This window comes from Polyodon spathula, chromosome 15, assembly GCF_017654505.1.
Source record: "Polyodon spathula isolate WHYD16114869_AA chromosome 15, ASM1765450v1, whole genome shotgun sequence".
NCBI lineage: Eukaryota > Metazoa > Chordata > Actinopteri > Acipenseriformes > Polyodontidae > Polyodon > Polyodon spathula.
Genome location: NC_054548.1, coordinates 39,184,713 through 39,197,704, shown reverse-complemented (window position 1 = coordinate 39,197,704; position 12,992 = coordinate 39,184,713). Strand labels below are relative to the sequence as shown.

Here is a 12,992-nt window from a genome sequence, read left to right as displayed (position 1 = left end):
AACATTCACACATTAATAAAGGAAGAAGCCGCCTAGAACTGGCTTAAAGAGTTTCACCAGGGGTTATCCCCATCACAAGTACTAGCTAAACGCATGTGGTTAGAAAGTTTCCACCATAACAGCCTTAAAATTCCTGGTCCTCAAAAATACAGCAGCCAATTGTTCCCATGAAGCCCTAGCCTGCTCCCTCGTTTGCATACTCGTCCAGTATAAATATGTTTTATATCTAGTTTTGGCCTGACTGCAACGGAATCTGAACCAGCAGGGATCTAGCGCGAGCAGGCTAGTCAAGCAACCCCTTCCCCCTCTTTCATAAGACCCATGTCAAACTATTACTGTTTTCTGTTTTTCTTTAAAACTAGACAAGAAAAAGAAGCCTGTACAGTAGAACCTCAAAGTGACGAACCCCACACTTAAGAGCTGACCAGTTAACCATAGACACCGCTTGCAATTGGAAACGGGCTTCCTGGCTACTGTAACAGGCAAGAAAAAATCACACATTACTGATGTTTTCAGTTAAGCTCAAGTCCGTTTTTTAAAAAAAATATATTATTCCTCAGGTTACTGGGATAGACCTTACAATAAATATATGAATATATACGGTATCAGAGATGCTTAACCTGGAGCTGTCAATACATTTTAGTGCACTGTACCAGTACAGTGTAGGCCTATTTTTTAAAATCATTTTAAAACCACAATAAACATATGAGCATGGTCCTATAATACTTCTAGAGATCATAATAGTTGTCTTCCTTCGGTACGGCCAACGCATTCCTTCCAGTATCAGACAGAGGCAAATAAAGAGCATCTTTCCATCCGTTAAAGTAGATGGATATTATTGTGAACTGCAAATAAAAACACATCAAAAGATGCTCACATCCTGGTAAATGTGTACCACATTTTTAAAGGCAATGTGGTTACTATAAGTAATTCCATGTGTTGCAACTCATTAGAGAGTTTGTAATGTATTTACAAAGGCTGCTTGGAGATTTTATTAAAGTTAAAAGCTATTTGTTTTGTCTGTGTTAGAGGACACTGAGAAAGTACATTCACATCACTGTAATGGTTAAAAATACTACCATTACCCAAAATAAATTACATAAACGCTTCCATTATATTTATATCGCAAGAGCTATTTTGTCAATTCTTACTCCATTAGGTTTTAAGGCCAATTTTAAATATATTGTTTTGTTAGCTTCATGTACTATAGTTCCAGCCATTCATTTGGAAACACGATTAACATTTAAATCAGGCTGACAAAACCTTCAAGATGAATTTTCAGACTCCAAAAGGGTAAGTGGTTTGAAATTAGAGAAACCCCAGGCTCAGTAAACTTTACAAATGCATAATAGGGAGTTCACAAATTTGATAAATGTCAGCAAATGGATGTACTGTTGTGGTAGGGAAATTGAAAACACTATAGTAACCTTCTGTTAAAATTTCAGTGTAGATAAAGAGATTTCAGAGGCCCGCTGCTCCCTAAGAGAGCTGAAGATAAAGGTATTCGATTGCTTGTTGAGAGAGTTGCAATTGTTGAAAGCAAGGAAGAGATGGTTGCCATGGGGATCAAAGCAATCAGAGTAAGACCAGGTTCCATGTGTGACAGTGGAGTTTAAATACATGAAACGAATGTGCTTTATTGACTAAGCTTTGGGAAACCACAGGGACGATAAGACAATACGCTTTTCAGAAGACCATGACAAAAGGATGGTCTGCACTTGGCAATTGAATTGAAATAAAATGACAAACTATAAGACAGATGGGCCTTATATTTTGAAACAAAGGCCAAGATAATTTGCTGACAGGAATAAAGCAACGTATAGGAATAAAACTAGCAATACAAAAGGTTGCAGGAGCAGTTGAAGTACTGTTGTGAATAATAATACAATTGCAGTGTTTTAACCCACTACAATTGTTTTATAGGGCACAAGACTTAATAGGATACATTATCCATACTGTAGCCCATACATAGTGTAGCGAACTGTGCAATTGTGTTGTACCGTAATTCGGCTGTGTGTGTGCTTTATGTCATTCCTGTTGTTTGTAATTTTGTTCCTATTCCCCTTTGTATTTCCTGCCGTTGTTTAACTCTCTGTTGCTCTGTGACCCTAGCCAGCGCACGCGGGCATGTTCTGTGTCTCCCCTATGATTGGTCCTGTCTGTGTGTTCGCGTATTTAGTTTGTTCCCATTGGCCCGAAGTGTGCGGCTGAGGACCAATGGGATGTGTAAGCTTTAAATAAAGGGGCAGGGCTGGGATTATAAGAGGTGCTGCGACGCCTTGTTGTTGTTGTTGGATTATGGTTGCCATGGTTCCTGAGAAGCTGACTGAGAGATGCGAACTCTGTGTGTGGTTGGAGAAAGGGACTGAATAAAGCTTTTGGAACTAAGAACAAGCATGTCTGTCTGTCCTGTTTTCTGGCTGCACTCTACAATATCAAATCTTGTCACATAAATTGGAAATGACGTGACAAATTAAATGAATGACCTGATGCACACTGGTCATGCCAGAAATACCATAAGAAATAATGGGCCCTGTTTAGCAACGTTCACATACCCCTAAGGCAATCGCAAAACAGTTTTAAGGACTGTTGGTGTAGCAAAATCAGGTGCACTTGTGGGCAAACCAACTTTGCACACCTATGTGATTTAGCAGTCGTGTTTTAGTGCTCACCCCGCAAGTCAGCGTTAGTGCTGGACATGAGCTGAACTTTAGAGGAGTGTCATTTAGCAAACCATCAACAGTATTAGCATTTGCGTTTCAGTTGACATGTGAAAACCAGGTCTAAACTGTGTGCCAATTACATGGTCGACTATAAATAATGCTGAAATTACCAGGGAAGCAGGTAAAGAAAAGACAGAAAAAAGAGAAATAAAGATGAGGATGAGGAAGAGGAAGAGGTGACACCACTGAATATTTAAAAGTCATCTCTCTTTTCTGAGCCTCTCTGACATACAAAGTATCCAGCAATTTTGCCTCAACACACAAACAGTCACTGATATTGGCCAGCTGCTTCAGGTTCACCTGGAAGGAAACATGCAGAGAGCACACTGTGTGCCTGTAGCATAAGGGTAGCCACCGCACTAATATTTTATGCCACAGCCATTGATTGCACACATGTGTAGCTATGCGCACCAACACAGTATAGGCACCTCTACATACAGTGCCGAGAAAAAGTTTGTGAATCCCTTAAGATTTTCACATATTTCAAACCTAAAATGTTATTAGATCTTAATCTAAGTCCTAATAACAGATAAAGATAACCTGATTAAACAAAAGACATAAAAACATGATCCACAAATGATTCAACATTCAATATCCATGTGTGAAAAAGTATGTGAACCTTTAGATTCAGTAACTGGTGGCACCCCCTTGAGCAGGAATGACTTCAACTAAACGTTTCCTGTAACTGTTGGTCAGTCTCTCACATCGGTTTTGAGGAATTTTGGCCTATTCCTCCTTACAGAACTGCTTCAACTGTGTGAGATTTGAGGGCTTCATTGCATGGACAGCTCGCTTCAGGTCCTGCCACAACATTTCGATGGGGTTTAGGTCTGGACTTTGACTAGGCCATTCTAAAATGCAGAATTTTTTCTTCTGCAGCCATTCTTTTGTAGATCTGCTTGTATGTTTAGGATCATTGTCTTGCTGCATGACCCACTTTTGGTTCAGCTTCAGCTCACGGATGGATGACCTGACATTCTCCTCTAGAATCTTCTGAAACAATGCAGAATTCATGGTTGTGTCAATGATGGCAAGCCATCCAGCAAAGCATCCCCAAACCATCACACTCCCACCACCACGCTTGACGGTAGAGATGAGGTTCTTCTGTTCGATGCAGTGTTTGGTTTTCGCCAAACATAACGTTTCCCATTGAGGCCAAAAAGTTCTACCTTTGACTTGTTTGTCCAGAGGACATTGTTCCAGAAGTCTTGTGGATCATCTATGTGCTCTTTGGCAAACCTTAGATGAGCAGCAATGTTCTTTAGAGAGAGCAGTGGTTTCCTCCTGACTATCCTTCCATGACCACCGTTCTTGTTCAGTCTTTTTCTGATAGTTGAGTCATGTTAGCCAAGGCTGGCCTGCAGATCATTGGATGTTACTCTGGGGTTCTTTGTGACTTCCTTGATGATTTTCCAGTTTGTTCTTGGAAAGATTTTGGTAGGACGACCGCTCCTGGGTGGAGTAACTGTGGTCTTGAACTTTCTCCATTTGTATCTGTCTGATAGTGGATTGGTGAGCCCAAATCCTTAGAAATGGTTTTGTACCCCTTTCTAGACTGATGAGCATCAATAACTGTTTTTTTGAAGTCCTCAGATTTCTTTTGATCATGGCATGACATGTTTCCACACACCTGTACGGTGAAGACCAAACTCTGATCTTTATATAGGGTGGGGCCTCCCAAACTCACCCCTGAAGATCTACTTAATTATTTAAATACCTGATTCTAATTATCCCCTTAATTGAGCTGATAAAACCAGGGGTTCACTTACTTTTTCACATACCCTGAATCTTAATTACTCATTGTTTGTCTAATTCATGCATCATTTTGTTTCAAAAGACATGGAATTGGTTCATATAAACCCTACTGGATATTTAAGAAGATACTGGTTTTGATTCAAGAAGGCTATCGTGGTAAAACTATGGAATTTCCATAATTATCATTGGGGTTCACAAACTTTTTCTCGGCACTGTAAATTGTATGGGGACCTATTCTGTCACGGTGCACATAGTGTGTCATGCCAACAGCTACATCACAGATGTGTATGCAAACAGAGAGTTGAAGGGGCAGGTTTTCTGTGTTAAGCTAAAACATTTAAAAAAAATTACTGCAAAAAAAATAACCAATTATTGTTAAAGCGAAAATAGTGACAATAAATGCAGGGGGTCAAAATAACCGGGCGATCGGCACAATCTGCCGCCTAATACTATATTTGTGCCGGCTATTTCTATACAGCTCCTATATACAGTATCTTTTGTATCAGGGCTGGTGCAGTATACAGTACTTGTAACAAAAACACAGCTGTCTCAGAAAACACAAGCAGCAATGCCGCTGTTTGGTGTGTTACAGGCAAGTACTGTAAAAAGACAAAAACAGTGCGAGTTGCGACTCAAGCCGGGTTCATTGTCTGAGCACTAGTACAGTCATTTTGTGCACGCAGCACAGCTGTACACACTATGGTGCACAGTAGGGTATGGTACGGTAGACACAGTACAGTACGGTGCACAAGGCACGGTAAACACTGTGTGATGCAAACAGAATGATACGGTGCACGGTACACACGGTATGGTGCAAATGGTACACTACCGTTATGGTAAGTGGTGGCTGGTGACCTGAGTCAGGGGAGGCACAAGTGGGGGGTGGGGGGTGGGGGGGTGTTTTTTGTTTAAAACTTGTTTTCACAGTTTTTTATTTATTTTTTTGCCTTACCCATAGCATTCTAAGGTCATCAGTAATCTCTTGTAAAGGGTTAACATTTGCAATAATATTGAACATTTAAAAAAGTAGGTTTTTTTCAGTATTATTAGCATTACAGAAATAAGGATTTTTAACATGATTTCTAACATGATTTTCAGCTTTAACATTACACATTAACAGTGAAAAACAGGTTCATAAATAACAGTTTGGGCCCCATGAAATCGGTTTTATTATTTTCTGATTTCAGTTTTTACCGTTTTAAAAATTGTAATTCTGTTAATTTAATTGAACTTATGTACACCGCTGGAGCAGCGAACAGCACAAAATGTTAACCTACCTTAAACTTGGTTCCCTGAAAGAGAAGATGGCCTCCAAAACATTGTTATGGGATATTATTGGTAGGTGTCACTAAGCTCTTTCTATCAAAGCTGCCGATAGGCCCCCTCCCCTCTGTGACCCCCTCGGTCCCACCTACCGAGGGTACATAACCGTCATGCAGGGGAGCCTCACTCTCTTTTCGTGACGAAATAGTGATGTCGAACAATGCGACCTCACGGTTGGTGGCCATCTTCTCTTTCAGGGAACCAGGTTTACGGTGGGTAAACTAACGTTTCCTTTCAATTCGAAGATGGCCACCAAACATTGCTATGGGAAATGAGTACCAGAGCTGTTGTGAGGGAGAACGGCAGCATATGAGGGATGCCTAGCCCTGCCTGACCAAGGTCAGTGGTGTGAGAGTATAACCTCAAGGACCCTAGTGCCCACAGAGGGCAATGAGGGATCTATCACGTTCAGGCGATAGAACCTGGAAAATGTATGCGGGGTAGCCCAGCTAGCCGCATCACAAATCTCAGCCATGGAGGCTCATGACGTAGCCACACCTCTCGTCTCTTGTGTGGCTACCTGCCCAGGTGGGAGTAAGCTAGCACCATCATATGCAGTCGAGACTGTGTCCGCAATCCAATGCGACAGTCGCTGCTTCAAAAGGGGCTGTCCCAGGGTCCGTGTTCCATGGCAGACGAAGAGTTGGTCAGACTGACGCAGCACTCTCGTCCTATCCACATAACATCTCAATTCCCGAACCAGGCAGAGAAGGTTCAACTTCCTATCCTCCTCCAAAGCAAACGGTGGAAGATGAAATGACACCAGTTCCACAGACTGAGTCATGTGGAAGTCTGTAACGACCTTGGGGAGAAAAGCAGGGTTTGCATGCAGTTACACACTGCTACCATCATCCCAAATACGCATGCTGGAGCTATGCACAGACAGCGCCTGCAGCTCACTAACCCGAAGGCTGTCTTCATGGACAGATGCTTCAAATCTATGGAGTATATAGGCTCAAACGAGGCCTGGGTGACAGCCTCCACTACAATCTCAAGGCTCCATTCGGGGAGAGTAGCCCTCCTAGGAGGGCGCAATTGCCGAGCGCCTTGGAGATACCGGGTAGCCAGAAAATGCATGCCTGGGGACACTGTGTCAACGGGGGCATGACAAGCAGAAATAGCCGCTTCAGTGTGGAAGGTGATCTACCAGCATTAAGCAGATCTTGCAGAAACTGAAGGATGGCAGGCATGGGACAGGAGATTGGATCATGACTGTTAGTATGGCACCAATCTTGAAAATATTTCCACTTATAGGCATACAGCGACCTAGTGGAATTCACCCTAGCATTCTGCAGAGTACCCATAAGGCTGACCAGTGGTCCCTTTCAGGGTCCAGACCCATAACTGGAGCCTGCCCGGCTCCGGGTGCCAAAGTGTGCCTCTCGTCTGGCTGAGGAGATCTCAGCGAAGCGGGATCTCCCAGGGTGGGCCGTTCAATAGCTCTTCACAGGGTTGAGAACCAGATTCTCCTGGGCCACCTGGGGCCACTAGGAGAACTGACACCTTCTCTGACTGAACCTTTTCAAGGTTAAGCCGAGGCTAAAAGTTCGACCTGCGCTCCCGAACTGCCCACCACCACCTGAGAGTGGAGCCGCCACTCCGACGGATGAGGGCCCTCCCTGGAGAGGAGGTCTGCTGCCCGATTCTCCACGCCCGGAACATTCATCTCCTGAAGGGAAAGCAGGTTCTGTTGTACCCAAATCAGGAGCCTGAAGGCTAGGCGATGCAACCCCGGGGACGGAAGGCCACCCTGGTGGTTGACATACGCCACCACTGATGTATTGTCCATGAAGATCAGCACGTCTGTTCTGCACCACGGGTAGGAACTGCTGGAAAGAACAACGCATGCAGCTCCGGCATATTGATATGCAGGGACGTCCAACGGCCCGACCAGGGCCCGCTGACTCCTCTGCCTTCGCACACCCTGCCCCAACCTGAGTTGGAGGCGTCCGTCGTCACCACCTTGCGGTTGTAGACCACTCCCATTCAGACGCCTTGGCGCAGGTGAAAGGGAATCCTCCACCAGCGCAAGGCCATCGCACATGTGAGACACACTGACAGCCGACGGTGCCTGTCAAGTTTGGGATGTAAGTGGAACGCACGCCTGTAGCGGCCACACGGGGGCCCACGGCTGGAGCCGGTGGGGCCTGGTGCCTCTCCAAAAGCTCCATGATCCGGCCGATCTGAGCTTTAATGTCCATAATATCCCGCGGCTGCCGGGACTTCTTCACCCGTCTAGCAGTAGGCGACGGGGAGTGGATGTGGGTAGACAGACGCCTGTGCACAAGGGATCACCCCTAAGGGGCTCTGTGACGGACATGACATCAATGAAGTGCTGTACTACTGGTTCATTCATTTATATATATATACATATATATATATATATATATACCATATATATATATATATATATATATATATATATATATATATATATATATATATATATATATATATATATATATATTTTTTAAAAAATGTACACAAAGTTTAAAAGATTAAAATATATTTTATTTTCAGGACGTTTCGGGCAAAAGCCCATCAGCTTTTTAAAAAGTAAACACAGTGCAGTAAACGTGTTGTTATTAAAAAATTGAAATTATACAACAATTCTGGGGATGGTGCCATGATTATTAGAATAGAATGTTCATGCCCAGAGGTTCCAAAGTACCCAGTTTGAAGATAAACTCTCGTTCCTTTTGTTTCCGAGCAACATTTGTTCCATAGCACTGATTGATCACACAGACTCTGATGTCACTGTTGAAGTGATGGGCTACTGGAAATGCAGTGGTGTTAATGCAAATGCTTCTTATGTCTTCTACAAACCGGTCTGTTAAAAGCTTTGTTTCCCCGATATACAATTTGTTCCTTGCAGATAATGCAGTAGACTATTCCTTTAGAGGTACATGTAAAATGTTCATGAATGTTAAATGAAGGTTTAATGCCTCTAATCTGTTTCAGAATGAATCTATTTGCAGGTATTACAACGTGGTCTATTATATGGATATGTGCCTTTCAAAGGTTCCTGTGACAGAGATCGAATGATTCTTGGTGTTAGATCTCCTTCGTCACCTGTGAGGGCGCTGTGTAAAGGGAACAGAGTACCCTGGACTGGCTGGCCCGACAATTCATTCCCAGGTTTCTGCGGAAGTTGGCCATCTAGAAGGGGCGTGGCTACTGTACACTAAATCATTGACCCAGAAGGTTAACTGTGTGGCATCCGCGGATTGGAGGAGCAGTTGTACTCATTAACCAAGGGGTCATGGTTGACGGTACATAAAGAGGACGTAGTGAGGTGATCTGTTCTTTGGATGGTTACGCTAAGAACCAAAAAGGACCCGTATGATTACTACCATTTTGTTTGTTTTGTCTGTCTGTCTAAAACGCACTGTTTGTTTGACTAGACAGCTAACGCGATTCACAGCTGTCGCCCATGGCCAGCACTAAACCGGGACAACCCTGCACATTGCATCACAGATAAATTGTACTTCACAACGAGCACTACAGCACTCACTTTGGATTGCTGACGGTGTTTGTGTTCAGTGTATGTACTGGACTGTTGTTTCTTATTATTTATGGGACTGCAACCTTAATTTTGCACTGTGCAGTACACATCGCTGTGTATTGCCAGCCCTCTTATTGTTTACAGTTTTGGTCATCAGCCCGTTTGGATTACAATAAAACAAATCATTTCACCAGCACTTTTGTTTTCTGTCGTGTTGGATTACTGCACCTGCACTTTACCTGTTTTATTAATTACTGCTTGCCATAGTTCTCCAGAAGGACAGCTAGCACTGTGTACTACATATTCTCTTATATTCTTGTCTCTTCTATATGATATCAAAGGGGGAGTCTTGAAAATAGGTGCTGTAGATGGTTCTTGTACAATTTTAAAGTTTCTTTGCACAATTGTCTGCATCTTTCTGTTCGTAATAATAATGGTCCCAGTAGGGAGTAATGGTGGGTTGTCTATAAGACACCGCTTAGTTAACAGTACTTTTTAAAGCATTCAGTTTGGCAATCAGTCATTCCTAAATGACAACTGTCAGGAACGTATACCAGCTACTTAAAAAAATAAAATAAAAAAAATAAACTGAACTGATTGTGTTTGTTATGTGCTTGCATATTGAATTACTTAACATGCCTGTAATGCTTTCAAATTATTATTTTACTAACCACTGTCACATTACAGACAAACACATTGATGTTTTAGAATTAAGACACAGAAAAAAAGGCAATTTATTCAAACATAAGTATCAAAACATTCAATTCACAAAGTAGCTAATCAAGTTTGCAGTAAATCAGCCCTTTACATATCTGCTATGTACATACACATTAACCATATCAAATAAAAACTCTAAAAGTAAAAAACAACCTTCCAACAGCAGTTTCATGTCAGGTATTTTAATTATGAAACAGTTTTTTGGCAGTTTTTAAAAATAAAAAAAAAATAAATCAAAAACTCAAGTCAGTACTGTATAATTTAGCAATTATAAAACAAACAATAATTCAGATTTTGGCTTTTTGTGAAAATGATTTTATACTGACTGGTTAAAAGAAATCCTTCTGAACACATTTGAAATATTGTCCATTGCAAACACACGCGGTTTATTAAACAGTGAGGTGATTAAAAACTAGAAAAACATAACTTAAAAATACCAGCTTAACTATTATCCAACACAAGCTGGGCGATTGCATTTGAAACAAATGACGTCTATTGCCCTCTTTTCTAATATTTGTAGATTTTTTTATTCCCAATAAAATATTGAAATGTGCCATCTCAGCTTAATTTCTAGCAGACATATTGGGGTTTATTTTAATGAACTAAACAGAATTGGCCCTCTGTCACACCTTGGCATATTTAGTGATGGTAGAAGGTGGGTCAGCCAATTACTCTTGATGCACCACTGTTCTTTAAAGAAATGGATGCACAGAACACGCTCCAAAACAAATAAAAGCTTCCTAAATACCAACCTTTCCATAAATAATGTAAACTATCAACTCATATATACACATTTTTGCTCAATCCTATTTCACCTTACATAAAGTAACATACCTGAATCCAATGTTTTAAACTTTAAAGTATTTGAGATACCGTCTTACAGGCAGTATTTAATTCAGAATTGTAAGGGTGTTAAGTATTTGGCAAATGTGCATGCTCACTCAACATTTTCCCTTAATTAAAATGTAAAGCTTGTGTTTTGACACATCACATTCAGCTTTGGAAAACAATTAAAAGACATATAGCCACAAAAGTAATTTTAAATTTGGCACTGCCTAACCTTTCTGTTTTGCAATCATTATGAATGGTGGAGTTCTATTGCTCTTACATGGATATTTTTATATATTCTAACTGCATAGTTTCTTTTTTAATTCTCATTCAATCAGCATCATTGCAAGTGTTCTCTGCTGGTCATAGCGCATCACTGTGTCCATCACACACCTGTTTCTGCTGCCTCTGATTAAGGATTGTTACGGATTCATCTCGCTGCCGGTGTGAGCGGTAGTGCAGCAATCGTGCAAGAACGTCGGAAAGGACATGGGCCGTTTTGGGGAGTTTCTGTGTTGTGTTTTTTTTTTTTTTTTTTTTTTTTTTATTTATGGACACTATCTGGAGAAGGTAGATTGTACCAAGACGAAAGCTGGGCCTAGTAATCTGGGAGGATTGTACCTATACCAGGATAAAAACAGACTCAAATTCAGTGAGATGACTACTTGTGTATGGAAAGTAGGAAACTAATTTATCAATTTTGGACTATAAACATTGTGTTTTAATAATTTGATCTTTAGTTGAATAACAAAGATATGGTGTAGTGGCCTATTCATTTAATGAATTAATAATTGTTGTTTTAATACTTGACATATACAGATGGGAGCTACGCTACTGATCCAGCATATTATGTTTGGTGTTTGTAGCTATAATGCCAGTGCCCCCTCCCAATGGGGTAGTGAATAAACTTGGGCACACTACGTTTAAAAGTACTTGCATCTTTGCTGCAATGGCTTAGACCTTGAAAAACATAAAAAAATTAAGAATTTTCATTACACTGATTTAATGACAAGGACTGCTTTGAAGTAATTCAACAATTACTCATTGTAAGTTTAAATTGGTCAAGATTCACTTTACTGAGACATTATCAACCACATTTTAAAAGGGTGCTCATGTTAAGTTTGTTACTTCTATGTGGAATATAAATTAAACCCTGGCCCAACTGAAATCAGGGAGACTATCCCTGACAGTAGTTACTCTACCTGGTTATGCAGTACTAAGAAAGCGCAGATCTTAAAAAGGTGGAGGTGTAGCCATTTGTTGCAAGGGAAGATTTAATGTTAGACTTCTTCTTGTTGCTTTGTTCTTGCTTTGTCCTGCCCTAAGCAGTATGAATTGTTGAGTGCAGAAGTATTATTTCCAAATTCAAAACCTTTTGCAATTTCAGCTTGTTATCGCTGACCCACGGCTGATAACGAGTCTCTTCATACACATACTAGAGGCAATTTCCTCTTTTTAAGAGTAAACATGAGCTATACATTGTTGGATATTTTAATTTGGATTGAGTTTCAAGGAAAAGCTAACAGTTTAAAGAACTGTTATGAACACGATTTGAGTCTCGTCTCGCCAGTTGAGGAGGCACTTATGAACTGGGTGCACTATAGACAACTCAGAAACCAGTGTACTTTGTTAACAACAGCTCAAGACATTTAGAAATTTTATTAATTAACCTACTGTCCCCAGTCCAGTCTGGTTTTAGATCAGGCCATGGGACAATAAAAGCAGTGACTAAAGTGTTTGATGATATTTCAAGTGGCTTGCAGTCTTTATTGATCTGTCCAAGGCTTTCAATACTGTGGACCACAAATTATTATGTCATAGGTTGGGGGAATTGGATTTGTCTGATAAAGCCATTGACTGGTTTCATAGTTATTTAACAAATAGACAACAGGTAAAGGGAGGAGCCATGTTGTCTTATATCTTAGAGATTAAAAAAGGTCTATCACAGGGCTCCTGGGTCCGGAACTGTTTTCACTGTATATTGAAGTTCACGTTTTTTGGACCTACATTTAAAAGTTTGAAACAAGACTTGATCCTTCATTCATTGATTGGAGATTGTGGTGGATAGTTATGAATATCTTGGGATCTGGCTGGATCCATTATTTACAGTATAATCGTAAAGCTCGAAAAACTACTCACTT

The 12,992-nt window shown here is 40.9% G+C and overlaps 1 protein-coding gene across 1 annotated transcript in view; it reads right to left on the bottom strand.

The window, feature by feature from the left end:
* The window catches only part of LOC121327848 (nectin-3-like), a 128,818-nt gene that overhangs the window by 45,782 nt on the left and 70,044 nt on the right, over positions 1–12,992 (bottom strand). The window lies entirely within an intron of this gene.